The 14,732-nt window shown below is 44.6% G+C and overlaps 1 long non-coding RNA gene across 1 annotated transcript in view; it reads left to right on the forward strand.

The window, feature by feature from the left end:
- The window catches only part of LOC129384994 (uncharacterized), a 107,192-nt gene extending 92,739 nt beyond the window's left edge, over positions 1 to 14,453 (forward strand). Inside the window, exon 3 of the long non-coding RNA XR_008612526.2 lies at positions 11,940 to 14,453. This is a non-coding gene — a long non-coding RNA (uncharacterized lncRNA). The remainder of the gene's footprint in view (positions 1 to 11,939) is intronic.
- Positions 14,454 to 14,732: the final 279 nt, after the last annotated feature.

Consider the following 14,732-nt stretch of genomic DNA (forward strand, 5'->3'; position numbering starts at 1 on the left):
CTCATTATCAGCAAAGTGACCTAGTCTGGCTGACAAAGTGGCCGTGGAAGCTGACGCACAGCTCTGCACTCGGAAAACAGCAGTCTCGTTACAGGCGTTTTAGCTGCGCTGGAGCTGCTAAGTTGTCCACCGCGCTGTTTACTCGCCAGGCGTTTGTTGTGTTGAGCTATCTGGTGAGCGCTGAACGGCGCCCTTGATTTCTCGGCAAATTTCGCAGATAGAAAATTGCAAGATCCTACGTGAGAACGGCTCTTTCCAGGCGCGTTTCCCTTTGGCATTGGAGATAGGTATCACCGCAACCACTTGGCTGGATTTGTCATCCGCGTCCGTCATGCTCGCATCCGCGTCAAGCACTTCGGAAGATTCCGTCGCGTTATCTGGCCGCCGCTCTGAAGCGATGTTGCCGTGGCGTCATGCTGCAGCTACACGGAAGCCATGTTGGCACCGGCGGCAGGCGTGTCCGATGATTCCAACTGGTTTGCTCGACCAGTGGTCGACGTGGAAGCGTTCAAAGCGTTAACCTGGGCTGCCAAGGAACATGAAGGTGGCGGCCCATCCATCTTTGGGTGCCTAGCCCAAAAACTTTCGGGCCCGAAGCTTCAAATACGTCGGAGCGATGCGAATTTGCGTCTGATTGGGACGGCTGCTCGCAGCGCCACCCCTAGAATTTTATTTTTGCCGAAGTACTGTGCAGAGGCTCTAAAATAAAAGCCTCACCCGCCGTGGTTGCTCAGTGGCTATGGTGTTGGGCTGCTGAGCACGAGGTCGCGGGATCGAATCCCGGCCACGGCGGCCGCATTTCGATGGGGGCGAAATGCGAAAAACACCCGTGTGCTTAGATTTAGGTGCACGTTAAAGAACCCCAGGTGGTCAAAATTTCCGGAGTCCTCCACTACGGCGTGCCTCATAATCAGAAAGTGGTTTTGGCACGTAAAACCCCAGATATTATTAATAAAAGCCTCGATTTGGTAAAAATTCTACTTTAGCCTATGTTTAGACGTTAGTAACCCAAAAAGGTTGTCCGTGGAGTGAAACTTAACTTTCACCAAGGACACTTCAACAGAAGTATTTTGAGTTTTCACCGAGAAAACAATTTTTAATTAGAGTCCCACCATTGCAATATTTAGGTTTCCACTTCGACTTAACCTCACATCATATTAGCCGGACTGAAAAGAACCAACAAAATTTGCCGCGTAACGAAATGACGTGCGTATCGGCAGCAGCATATGAATTTGGGTTCTTTTTTTCGAAGTGTATTCTTACTATAGTATACGGGGTGATATTTTTTAATTATTACTTTACGTTTAAAGATCACCGGCGGCAATTGCTGGGTTATTTCAGGAGGCAGACATTACAAGCACGAGATATGTAAACACAAATTCAGCTAATCACAAATTTAACTGATTAACATCCTGCTTAGTTTACAGCTCGATAGGCAAAAGTCCACGTGAGACGGCAAGGAGAGAGAGAGAGAGAGAGTAAACTTTACTGTCGCTCAGAGGATCAGCGAGCAGGTGGCCTCAGTCCAGGCGACCTCTGTCAGCGTGCTTGATGGCGGTTGAAGAAGGCAAGGAAACGGTGCTAGAAAAGACATGACAGCGGTTGCGGGCAAATAGGCTAAATTTAGGTTCAAGGTGCGGTACGGTACGTTCCTGCTATTTCTAAAATATGCATCAACTTCATCATCATCATCATCAGCCTGGTTACGCCCACTGCAAGGCAAAGACCTCTCCCATACTTCTCCAACTACCCCGGTCAAGTACTAATTGTGGCCATGTTGTCCCTACAAACATCCTCATCTCATCCGCCCACCTAACTTTCTGCCGCCCCATGGTACGCTTCCCTTCCCTTGGAACCCAATACGTAACCCTTATTGAGCATCGGTTATCTTCCCTCCTTATTACATGTCCTGCCCATGGCCATTTCTATTTCTTGATTTCAACAAAGATGTCATTACCTCGCGTTTGTTCCCACACCCAATCTGCTCTTTTCTGATCTCTTAACCTTACACCCATCATTCTTCTTTCCATAGCTCGTTGCGTTGGCTTCAATTTAAGGAGAACCCCTTTCGTAAGCCTCTAGGTTTCTGCCCCGTACGTGAGTACTGTTAAGACAGCTCTTATACAGTTTTCTCTTGAGGGATAATGGCAAGCTGCTGTTCATAATCTGCGAATGCCTGCCAAATGCACCCCAGCTCATTCTTATTCTTCTGATTATTTCATTCTCATGATCCGGATCTGCGGTCACTACGTGCCGTAAGTAAATGTATTCCCTTACCATTTCCAGTGCCTCGCTACCTATTCTAAACTGCTGTTCTCTTCCGAGACTGCCAAACAATACTTTAGTTTTCTGCAGATTAATTTTTATGCCCACCCTTCTGCTTTGCCTCTCCAGGCCAGTGAGAATGCATTGCAATTGATCCCCTGAGTTACTAAGCAAGGCAATACCATCAGCGAATCGCAAGTTACTAAGGTATTCTCCATTAACTCTTATCCCCAATTCTTCCCAATCCAGGTCTCTGAATACCTCTTGAAAACACGCTGTGAATAGCATTGGGGAGATCGTATCTCACTGCCTGACGCCTTTCTTTATCGGGATTTTGTTGCTTTCTTTATGAAGGACTACGGTGGCTGTGGAGCCGCTATAGATATCTTTCAGTATTTTTACACAGTGCTCATCTACACCCTGATTCCGTAATGCCTTCATGACTGCTGAGGTTTCGACAGAATCAAACGCTTTGTCGTAATCAATGAAAGCTATATATAAGGGTTGGTTATATTCCGCACATTTCTTCTCTGTCACCTCATTGATAGTGGGAATATTGTCTATTCTTGAGTAACCTTTACGGAATCCTGCCTGGTCCCTTTGCTTGACAGAAGTCTAAGGTGTTCCTTATTCTATTTGCGATTACTTTTGTAAATAATTTGTAGGCAACTGACAGTAAGCTGATCGGTCTATAAGTTTTCAAGTCTTTAGCATCCCCTTTCTTATAGATTAGGATTATGTTAGCTCTCTTCCAAGATTCCGGTACGGTCCAGGTCACGAGGCATTGCGTATACAGGTTGGCCAGTTTTTCTAGAACAATCTGCCCACCATCCTTCAACAAATCTGCTGTTACCTGATCCTGCCCAGATGCCTTCCAGTTTGCATAGCTCCCAAGGCTTTCTTTACTTCTTTCGGCGTTACTTGTGGGATATCAAATTCCTCTAGACTATTATCTCTTCCGTTATCGTCGTGAGGGCCCCTGGTCTGAAAAATTAACACCATGCAAATTTTCAAGTATACAGCGTATGCAGGGCGTGCAGACAAAGAACCGCGTTAAAGCGCACCGTAGTAGCGTCTAGGTGACACTACAAAAGCGGTCACACATCAAATCGACACTTCTGCGCACGCCGCAGTAGCTTTGTGGCCGTGCATTGCTCGACGTTCGGGGTTCGATGACGTCCGCCGAAGCGACATTTCGACGGAGGCCGAATAAATAACGCTCCTGCATATAGATTTAGTGACGCTGTAAAGAACGCCACGGTGTAAAAATTAATCTGGAGTGCACGACTACAACGTGCCTCATAATCGCGCCCTACGTGCCTACATAGGCACGCAGGCACTGAACGAGCCCCTATCTAGCTTGGGAGGGAAGGGGCAGTAATCTGAAATTGCGAGAAATGGTTGGATGTTCCCAAATATATATTTCCCACCTGATTTTCCAGCGTTTCGCAAAACTGAAAGCGTTCAACAATATTTTCCGCTCAAAGTATACTATGAAAGCGCTATGAAAGTAATACGTGCAATTATTTTGGTTTTTTTTTGAGAAAAATGCATGTTGGTCGAATGCCATCGTTGGGACAGTTGTCGTGGAATGGCCCACCAACAAAACTTGTGTTTCAATTGATGAAAAGTACCATGGTCAGCGCACAGTCGTAATACACAGTCATGTATCGCACAGTCGGTGTTTCAGCTAATTTCGGCCAAGTATTAACCAAAGAAACATAGACGCTGCACGTGTCCAGGAAATTGCCGCAGTATTATTCTGTGCCTCATAATCACATTGTCAAACCACTAAGGCGGTAATTAACAAAGCTTGCTTAGTTAACTTTTTAAATGTAACTATTGCAAAAGATCTCCAATACAAAAGTTGTAGCGCTTGTTCTGAAACATCTAATTATTACATCTATGCTAAAGTAACTGCCCTGTAATAATTTTTACAGCATTTTTAAAGCGCACGAGATTTAAAGAAAATACCACGTGACTGCCGGCTAACGAGCCCCGCTTCTAGCGCCCTGAAATATAGGTTCAAAGAATTAGCAAAGGCTGCTCAGCGCACAGAGTTCAATTGAGGAAGCTGTAGATGACCGCGATTGAGCGGAGGCAGAATGATCTTCATCGCCGCCTTTATCACACTGTCAGCCTCACCCCTTCCGTCGTGTCTCTTCATTGGTGCGAAAATAAAAAAAAAAATTCTGCGTGGCGTCAAATGCTGCCTGTTGTTCCATCAGGGCCGATTTACGCTCGAGGCGCCCATGGCCGCATGTCGCACTGCAAGCGAGCGGTCCGCCAGTAATGGCCGACGTGACGTCACGAGAGGCGGTCGTGAACTTTTGCCTCCATGCGGCGACCGCACAAACATGATGCTGGTTCATAGCGACGCGGAGCGCGAGGCCTAGGCCCCTAGGCTGCAGCAGCAGTTTGTTGTTTGTGTGCTTTATGGTGAATATTGCAAGAGTTATTCAGCAGCTGCAAAGCTATATCTCGAACGGAGCAAGCCGCTGTACTCTTCCTTACCTCTTCAGTACGTGCGATCACCAAAAGAAACAGGCAGATGTGTATTGTGTTTACGCGAGGGTCGGAAGAAATGAAGCCGACGATTTCGTGTGTTTTAGGACGTCTTTTGCATGTGCATTACAAACGCGAAGGCCATCGCACACACCTGCGTTCTAAGCCTGGCATTAGTTCCGTGCGCGCCAAAATGAAAAGATTGCGATCGCCCACCTCAGCATATGGTGTTCGTAGGTGTGGTGTGTGCGCCCTTTATCGATACGAAGATTGAAGTTTGTGCACTGTTCAAAGTGATGACACGATGTGTAGCAATGATCTTCATTGTCGTGTTATCACTGTCATTCGTAATGTACTGTTTGTGTCTTGCTTCGTGTGAGCTGTTTTGCGGGCTGCGATGCGCATTGGTCACCGCGAACACGTACAGAATGTTCGAGCGCTAGGGTTCTTACTATTACGAAAGGTAAGTGTACTGTGATGTGTACGTGCAATGTGTCACAGTGGTGCTAGTCGTATAAGTGTTCGTTTTATGCAGATGCCCTGAAGTGAACCGTGTACATGCGTTGCAGGCGAGTTTTGGTTCTGGCCCTTTCTGCCTCGTTCACGTATATTATGTGTTTTTGAAAAGTTATTTCTGTGCTATGAAGGTGTTTATAATCGGTGAGGGCAATATAAGGAACAGCCTAAAAGTTACATGAGTACATGCGCGCTTTCGTAAAATCTGGACGCGCTTATGCATTGTTCTTATGAACGCAAATTTCGGGCACTCGTCATTTTTGTAATGTGCACATTGGTGTGAACAGCAGAAATCCTGAGGCGTATTTCTATATCAAGCAAAGTTTTACAGTCTTATACTGAGGGATGTAAGCGCCTTGCATGTGCAAGAAATTCAGCTACTTGTTGTTAGTGTCCGAGTACACACTGTTTGTGTAAACACCAGTGGCACGGCATGATGAGCATATAATGTGTAAAAACTGAATACTTCCTTCTGATTCTTGACAAATTTGCATTTTTTGATAAAAGGCCATATGCACGTAACAAAAGATGAGGATGACAAAACAACTGGTATGGTCAATAAATGATTTGAGGATTGTAGCAGCAGAACTTAAGGAACACGGACAAAGAATGGACGACTAGACGAGGACGCAGCTGCACTGTCAACTGATTTATTAATTGAAATTCCCACTCTTATTTACTTCATCACCATATCTGTTATCTGTCTAAGGCTGCCTCAAAAGCGTGAATTCCTTTCTTGTCAAGGCGACTAACGGTGTGCTTACACATTACGCTCCTGTGTTGCTTCCCTCAAATGCCTCAAGAATCTCCCGAGTTAGCCTATTGTTGTTCTTTTTCAGGACTTGTAGTTCATGAAATTTGGGGGTGCACGTGCTTACTTGGATATCGTGTACCTTCTTGTTCATTTCGCAATGTTTGCAATGCAAGGCCAGATTGCTGCCAGGGGTCCCTGAAAGTGATGCTGCGTGCTCTCTTGTTCAATCATTAAGGCACCTTGCTGTTCGCCATATGTATTGTTTTCCACAGGACAGGGGGATGGTGTACACTACTCCTTTGACGCAATCGCAGTATCTGTTCTGGTGCGTGATCTGACATTGTGGTTCCTTTTTTTTCCTGGTTCACTCATGTGCACATACTTTTTCCCTTGTTTGGTGCTGAGCACGCTACTCGGACGCCGTGTCTTTTGCCAATCTTGATGAGATTGTGGGTCAGTCCATGCACATATCGAATTTTTTCAGAATTATTTTTGGCATCCGCAACTTCAGGCCAGCTTTTGCTTTCTTGTTTGCTTTTAAGCTTCTCTACGAAGCCTTCAGCTATGCTGCATAACATTTACACGGGGTACCCTGCATTTATCAGCCTACTTAACTGCTGCTGAAAACTTTGTTCAGTTTGATGCTGGCATGATTTATTTAGTGCTGAACTAAACGCTGCACTCGCTATTGCCCTTTTTACAGCCTTGGAATGGCTTGACATGAAGGGAAGAAATTTTATCTGTCCTCTGGGCTTGTACCCCCCGCGTAGATGTCCCGGTTGGAATGCTAGTAAAATGTCGAGGAACTGCAGGGAACTGTGGTTCTGGCGCTCATAAGTGAAGTTCAGCTCTGGCCACGTTGATCGAGAGGACTCCAGTACGCTGCCCTTAAGTTGTTGGTAATCGGTTGCATTGTCTGTTTGGCCCAGTATCAAGAAGTCGTCCACATATCGATAGATCCGCGTGACGTGCCTTTCCTTGATGGATCCTTGAATATTGTTGTCGCATGCTTGTTTTGTTGTCGCAGGATTGGTGCTATTTTTGATCCAATGCAGATCCGTCTTTTTTTGGACAAACAAGGTGCCATCATGTACAGCGATTGTGGCAGCGAGATTGGCGCTCAACAGCTCCAAGAAGGTTCCCACAGACATTCCTACCGAGTTTTCAAATTGAATGGCTTCTTGCTCCTCGATGATCTCAGTACATTCATCAAATCCACGTGCGGTATTGAATAATACAGGTCTTCGATGTCAATCGAGAACCCATACCAGTCATTCATTTCGCACATTCTTATCTCGGACGTTAGTTCTTCAGAGTTCCTAATAATGAACGGATCATATTCCCTAACTTAGGAAAGTTGCCTGAAAAGGTGTGCCGAAAGCAGCGATTGCCACCTGTTTGCTACCGATAAAATGACGTGGAAGGGGGTATCATTTTTATGGATTTTTCCACTGAAGAACACCGACAGCGTGGTGATTTTTGCTGCTTTAACCTTGTTGCACAGCGGGCTACCATTACTTGTTTCTCCTAGTAGCATCTTGACCTTTCTTTTTGCTTCCTTTAGGTCTTTATTTTCTACCTTGTGAAAGTCCTTGTTGATGGTTTCTAATGCTCTTGTATTGTAGCTGCTGGCATCGAATACTACAAATCCCCCTTGTTTGTCTGAAAGGCACAATATGAAGTTTTCTTTTTTCAATTCCTTCACAGCTTTAACGAAACTTTCCACATAGTGTTGGCATTCTTTTGAACGAGCCAGTGTATTTACTCCTTCAGCCACAACTCTGCTAGCGTCCGCTTCATTCGCTTTTGCTGCGACTTGTCTGATAATGGCAAGCCTCCCTGCTGTGTCTAGTCTCGGGGGAAATGCAAATTTTGCATGGAGTTCCAATACTTTCTTAGAAGGTTGGGAGAGCTGCACCTGTCCTACTATGACCACTAGGTTCTTGCTTAACTTCTCGTACTCTTCTTGGGCTTGTATTGTTGGCTTCAACATTGGGAAGAACCACTTATTCCACATAGGTTCAGTTCTAAAACTGCCACTGGCCAAGTGAAGACGGTAGGATTTTTTCCAAGAGGATCTCACCTTGAGGAAGTCGGTGAGTAGGCGAATTGGTTTCCACATTTCAGCTCGCAGTATCTTCCTAATTCTTCTTGCATGTCCTTGGGAAGGCGACAACATCCCGAGCAGCGATCTAACATCTTCCACCAAAACATTCTCTTTGATGCAACATGAGAATAAGCGGGCCCGGCAAGTGAAAAAAGGCAATGTGAAGGCATATTTGTCATGAGTCAAGCAGATGTAGGAAACACGTAGAAACGCTCAGAGTGCTGAAAATGAATGTCCAAAGGGCGTTTAACTAGACTAGTTGTTTCATTCTTCGAGGATTGTAGCACTAGAGCTTAAGGAACACGAACACAGAAGGAATGACTAGATAAGGACGCAGCTGCCCTGTCAACTGATTTCTTTATTGAAATCCCCTCTCTTATTCTTTTCATCACGATATCTGTTCTCTTATATATCTGAGGCTGTCTCAAAAAGGTGACTTCCTTTCTTGTCAAGGCCACTGACGGTGTGCTTACACATTGTTTTGCTTATCTCAAATGCCCCAAGAATCTCCCGAGTTAGCCTATCGTCCTTCCTTTTCAGGACATGCATTTCATGAAATCGGGGGTGCACAAGTTTACTTGGCTATCTAGTCCTTTCTTGTTGATTCCGATTTGACTGCGATTGCGTCGAAGGAGTAGTGTACACCATCCCCATGTCCTGTGGAAAACAATACATAGGGCAAACAGGAAGATGCATTAATGATCGAACAAGAGAGCATGCATCATCACTTTCAGGGACTCCTGACCGCAATCTTGCCTCACACTGCAAACGGTTCGAAATGAACAAGAAGGGACAAGATAGCTAAGTAAGCACGTGCACGCCCCCACTTCATGATGTCTAAGTCCTGGAAAGCCACAACGATATGCTAACTAGGGAGATTGTTAAGGCATTTGAGGTAAGTTAAACAGGAGTTCATTGAGTAAGCACACCGTCAGTTGCCTTGCCAAGAAGGGAAGTCACCTTTTTGAGACAACCTCACACAGATAAGAGAGGAGATATGGCGACGAAATAAATAAGAGTTGGAAATTCCATAAAGAAATCAGTTGACAGTGCAGCTGCGTCCTCGTCTAGTCGTTCCTTCTGTGTCCGTGTTCCTTAAGTTCTGCTGCTACAATCTTCGAAGAATGAAGCAACTAGCCCAGTTAAACACCCTTTTGCCAATATAACATATTTTGTTGGCTGCTGTAGTCGTTAGCGTGTATTTAGGCGTCGAAATCATTATTTGAAGCTGTTGACATTGCATGGGGATGTGTAAATATTTGCAACATTGTAGTTATACATCGAATAGTGCCCTATTCGATTCGGTAGTCACTTTTTGTAAATGTGAATTTTTTCTTTCGTACCTTTGGGGTATTTCAAAATGCCAGCCACGCCCACATAAACATTAAATTGCAGAAATGTACAGTAAATTTTCACTACGACAGGCATAGCCATAAATCATGAGAACTTGCATAGAGGAGCAGGCTAGGTCACTCAGGTAGCCACACTTTACAGGCTCTACAGTGATCATTTGCATGCTCTGAAGAGCCTTGTGTATGCGAATAAAGTATTTGTTTGCTCGTAATGCTCAGTTTGTGCTTTAGATGTATATCCTGTAGGTACTACATGATGACAGAAACTTGCTAACTTCAAAAATATTGGGATGTAAACATCAGTTTATATTATTGCGAGAATGGCTATTCATTTTTAGAAAATTATTAGATTCAAGTTGCTTCTGGCACTATTCTAGTCGGGCCCAAAAATCCCTATTTGATCATCTCTAATATTCTATCTTTTTTGTGCTCTTTCACATGTGCATTGCAAACAAGGCTGTCACGTAAACGTGCACTCAGAGCATATTACATACAATTAAAGAAAATTTCCCAGTGAGCTAATTGGTTCGTCATAACACTGTTGTGCAAAGTGACGAAGCGACAGCACTTGAGTTAAAACAATGCAGAGCACCTGAGTGCAAATTAACGACTGTTTTATTTTTCAGAAAATGAGACCTTCATATAGTCTACTCGTATGTGCAGGGATGCTCTTCCCAGTCTACCCACGCCATCTATTGTCAGTCATTAAGCTAATCTCTTTGCTGAGTGATGTAGATGACACATCACTCAGCAAACCCTACAAAAAGTCGAAAAGTAAGAAAAGTCGTGGAACCCTACATCAGATGACTTTTCCGTCATCTTGATGTAGGGTTCCACGACTTTTCTTTTTCTTTAGTTACTACATTTCAGAAAGATCACCGTCCTGTGGAAGATACGCTTGCACTTGCATGAAGCGCCGTGTATGGCAAGGTCTCCGGGTGCTTCTATCAGACTGCAGTTGTATCGATATTAGCACAGTCGATCATTTACGCACCTGACTGCTTGGCCAACGTAATCAGCCCCATGTCTCAAAGTTATCTTGTAGACCACGCCTATTGTGCATTCAATCAATACTTTAACGTGGTGTATAGGGCATGCATTCAGGGAATTCCTTTCGCTGGTCATTCTGTTTACTTTTGAGCACATTCCCTTTAGGTTTTGTCGTGCTGTGAGGACCACTTTTTCGCTCAGTTTAACCAAGCGAACGAGTTCAGCAAAAGATGAGAATGAACGCAGCATGCAGTGGGAGATGAAAAAAAAGTGACATGTGCGAAGAGGCACGAGGAAGAAAGCGGAGAAAAAGGTGCAGCAGAACCATGAGGCAGAAAGCAGAGGAGTGTATGGCAAAAGTGTGAGAATAAAAGCGAAGTACGGTGACGGTAGCTACGAGATGGGGCCAGAGTAGCATGCAATGTCTTTGAGGTTTGTTGGCGGTAGCTTCTGTGAATCATGTCCACGCGTTACGCATGCGCTGGTTCACGCGATCTCCACATTAGCAAGGCAGTGTTTTTGCAACATGCCAAACGAGACCGATTGTCCATGCCAGCGAAATGACAACACGTGTAGAGCTGCACTCAAGTTTCGCATTAGGGAGTGTCGTAATCTTCTGCGATTTTTTCTGTCAATTGCATGTGCTCTGAAGTAATAAATATTGCAGAAGCATCGCTGGTCGCTAATGTTCTTATGCATCTCGATATAGGTATTTTATCAAAGCAGATCCCTTGCTTTGTACATGTTTGTTTCCAGAGCTGTCTCTGCACATTTTACACTTCATGAAGAGGGGAGGCCAGGGAACAGCTTAGAAGTTGTATCACTGCTCGATGTATTGCAATTATTCATGTTGTGCTAGGTGTCATGTGACCACACAGCAAAGTACCTTCTCTGCCACTGTCCAACTGTCGCATATCTGTACACGTGTACATGTGTAATAGCCTTTCCTTTTCCGTCACGCGGCTCATATCGTGATCACCTCACCCTCACCCACTATGTGCATATGATCGCTGGCTGCCAAGCTGTGGTGTGCTTTTTCTCCTTATATTCCTTCGCTGTCATTCTTCCACGTTAAGTTGCTGCCATGCAATACATGTTTCAAGTTCAGTCTGCCTCCTCGTTCACGGAAGCCCTGGAACACGACACCAACCGTTCACGCTAACAATCTGTTCTGTGAGCTGTACTCCATCTGAGTAGTTCCTTGCAGCACCGGGGAAGCTGCTGGGCTGCACTCACATTAACTAATAGGAAGGCTGAGTGTCCCTCAAGATGTGCTCATCGCGCCGCACCGTCTGCTTGGTGTCTGCTTTTCATCCTGTCACTACATGCTCCATGGTTGGAGGATTGACGAAAAAAAGTGTTTTGACGCCATAACCATAAGCTTTGTTTATGTGCATGCGACAGCGGAGCTTCGCTTCACCTTTACACTTTCCCTCCATTTACCTTGCAGGTACCTTAATAAGCAGCAAGGATGAACGCCCCCATGAATGTTCACGTGCGGCACAGCGTCTGCTCGGCATCTACTTGCTTGAATGAAAGCAGTTAAGGAAATAATCTAAAGCTCTATTTTACTGACTGCAGCATTTATCATGCGTGCGAAGAGGGTGTTGTGAAAGAAAGCCTGTAGTGAAAATACAAGGAAATGTGCAAGGATGCTGATAAAAACTTTTATAGTTGTATTGTGCAAAATCACAATTACAGGAATGACATGACACTGGTCATAACTTAAAGCAACGGTTTATGGGGAACCAACGCGGGAGTTTTCACGACACCTACAGCGCCGCCCTGGCGGTCAGAACGTGCACAACGCAACCGCTTCGGCGGACGAAAATTGCTAGTGGTAGTGGCGTTGCGTGCGCTGAAAGTCGAAGGAAAACTGTTGCGAAAACGATACTGTTGCGTATACAAATGCCGCAACTACGTGGGGATGACGGAGGATGTATCCTTTTCTTCTTTCCATCTAAACCCTACGAACAAGAACGGAGGCGGCGTTCGATCCAAGCAGTCAGGCGAGCGGAGTAAGTTCCCGTCTTGTCGCCCTGCCAAGCGCTGTCGGGCTGGTTTCTAAATCGAATTTCGCATTTGTGCTTCGTTTATTCGATAGTGAAGACGGTCAGCCGTGGCAGCCAGTACCAAACAGCAGAATGTGCAGTCGGCATTTCGTCGGAAACAAAATGAGCAATGCATGTACCATCCGGCATATGTACCAACCATTTTTCGTTCGCAATACCACCACCGAGCCCATTCCAATGCCACCGCACCAAGCGAACAATACGAAAAGTAAATTTTATCCATTCATTGCAGAGAATTATGTGGGAGGGAGGCTGCCTTGTAATACTAGTTCTGTGCGCATACTGCCAGCGCACGCGCGACTAAGTCACCTATGTGTTTTTTAAAATGTGCATGCGGATGAGGACTCGACGCTGAGATGCATCCGGTAAATTTATGTAATTAGTCCTAAATGTAGCCAGCGTTGTTACGGATCCAGCAGCGGACCACTCAAACCCTTGCTTGTACGAGTCAGCTGATACGATAAAGCTTTCTTCTCCAGTGACTGCGGTGTCGAAGTAACATCAAAATTTTTTATGTCTAGCCAGAGAAATATGGAATGTCTTCAGGACAACTAATACTTCGCAAACCATAGCACAGCACGACCGGAGCCATAGCTGCTAGATTTGCGAGGCAGGCTGCCACGCAAGCAAGGCAACGGCACACGGCGCAAGCGTTAAAGAAACACACGTGCTCGCCGCGACATACTGTGAAAAATATATAAAGCTTAAACAGCTTCTTTCGTCATTTATTCACTAGATGGCGCTAGCTTCTTTACGAAAACTGTCCACTTGAAGCGGCGCAAAAACGGAAACATACGAACTATAATACGGCCACGCACGCGTGTGTCGCCTGGTCGAGTGGCTGGAGTATGCCGCGCTTCGTCGCCAGGGCAGCGTGCAACGCACTCTTTTCGGCGCGCTGCCTATCCAGCGCTGGTTCCCCATAGGGTACACATATATGGGCACATGAACATGACGCTCAATGCAAGTTTGCCAGTTGCAAGGTTGGCTTGAAATGATAGTCACTTTTCAGATAGAAGTGACATGATGACATACTGGTAATCAATGTCTGTTAGTTCTTTATTCCCACAATGATCAGTTGTATAATCCTTGTGCCCAGATACAATAACGCATCTCTGAATCAATGATATCCCATCCCATCTGCCCTATGCAACTTTGCCACATGAAGTATGAAACTCATTGATATAATCAGTTACGGATTATGTCAAAGTGTTATGCGATTTCTTGCAGTTTCGTCTTTCATGAGTATTTGCGTAATGTGATAAATAGTACCCTGATGTTCTAAACGTTATGGATACTATATGGCAATTCTATTCTTTTTCTGTGATAAGAAGAGACCTTTGTGTCAATATTTAAATTGGAAGTTTTTTAACAACGAATATGTGACAAGTACTTGCATGTGAACAAGCGTATGCAGCCTCCCAAAGGCTAGCACGGTAACGAATGTATCTTTTAGCTATATTGGCACAAAACTTTCCCATAGGCATTTCTTTTGCCTAAAGCCAACCACGCATCTCGATCTAGCAGATTTATCTTTTATGTGACAATTCTGCTGTTTTCCTTGCAACAAGTCCTTTTACATGTGTCCGTAAAACATTGGGCCTTCATTATGTTTATTTTTCCTACAACTTTCATGTTTTTGGAAGCAATTTATTGTGCATTTTTGGAAGCTCTTCATACAGCAGCCATCATTTCTTGGAAAGCTTCTTTGCAACGAGGCTCTAAAGTTCTTGATAGACTATTCAAGTAGTTTTTTAGTATAACAATTAGTAGCCTTGCATTTAAAACTTATCTTTTGTCCCCAATGGTTAGCTCTCTTTTGCACTAGTTGGTTAAGATGTAGTACCTAAATATATGGAAATAAATATTGCTACTACAAGTACTCACGTCGTCGTGTCACTATTCAATATTTGACGCTTACTCTTCTTGCTCAATTTCTGTTTGAAAAAAAAAAGAACCATTCGCCCACCTCTACTTTTTATACAGCGCACGAAGATGCGCCCAAGCTATATTTGTGCTTTCTGAAGTCTTACTTTGCTGCATATAATAGTGGCGAAAAGCAGCTTTTCAGACAGAACTTGATTTTGTTATGTGTATTCTGTTCTTCTGCCAAAGTATAGTGAATTCATAACTATATCACGCACAAATAGCCTCTCACTGGAACAGACATT

Source organism: Dermacentor andersoni, chromosome 5 (genome assembly GCF_023375885.2).
Source record: "Dermacentor andersoni chromosome 5, qqDerAnde1_hic_scaffold, whole genome shotgun sequence".
NCBI lineage: Eukaryota > Metazoa > Arthropoda > Arachnida > Ixodida > Ixodidae > Dermacentor > Dermacentor andersoni.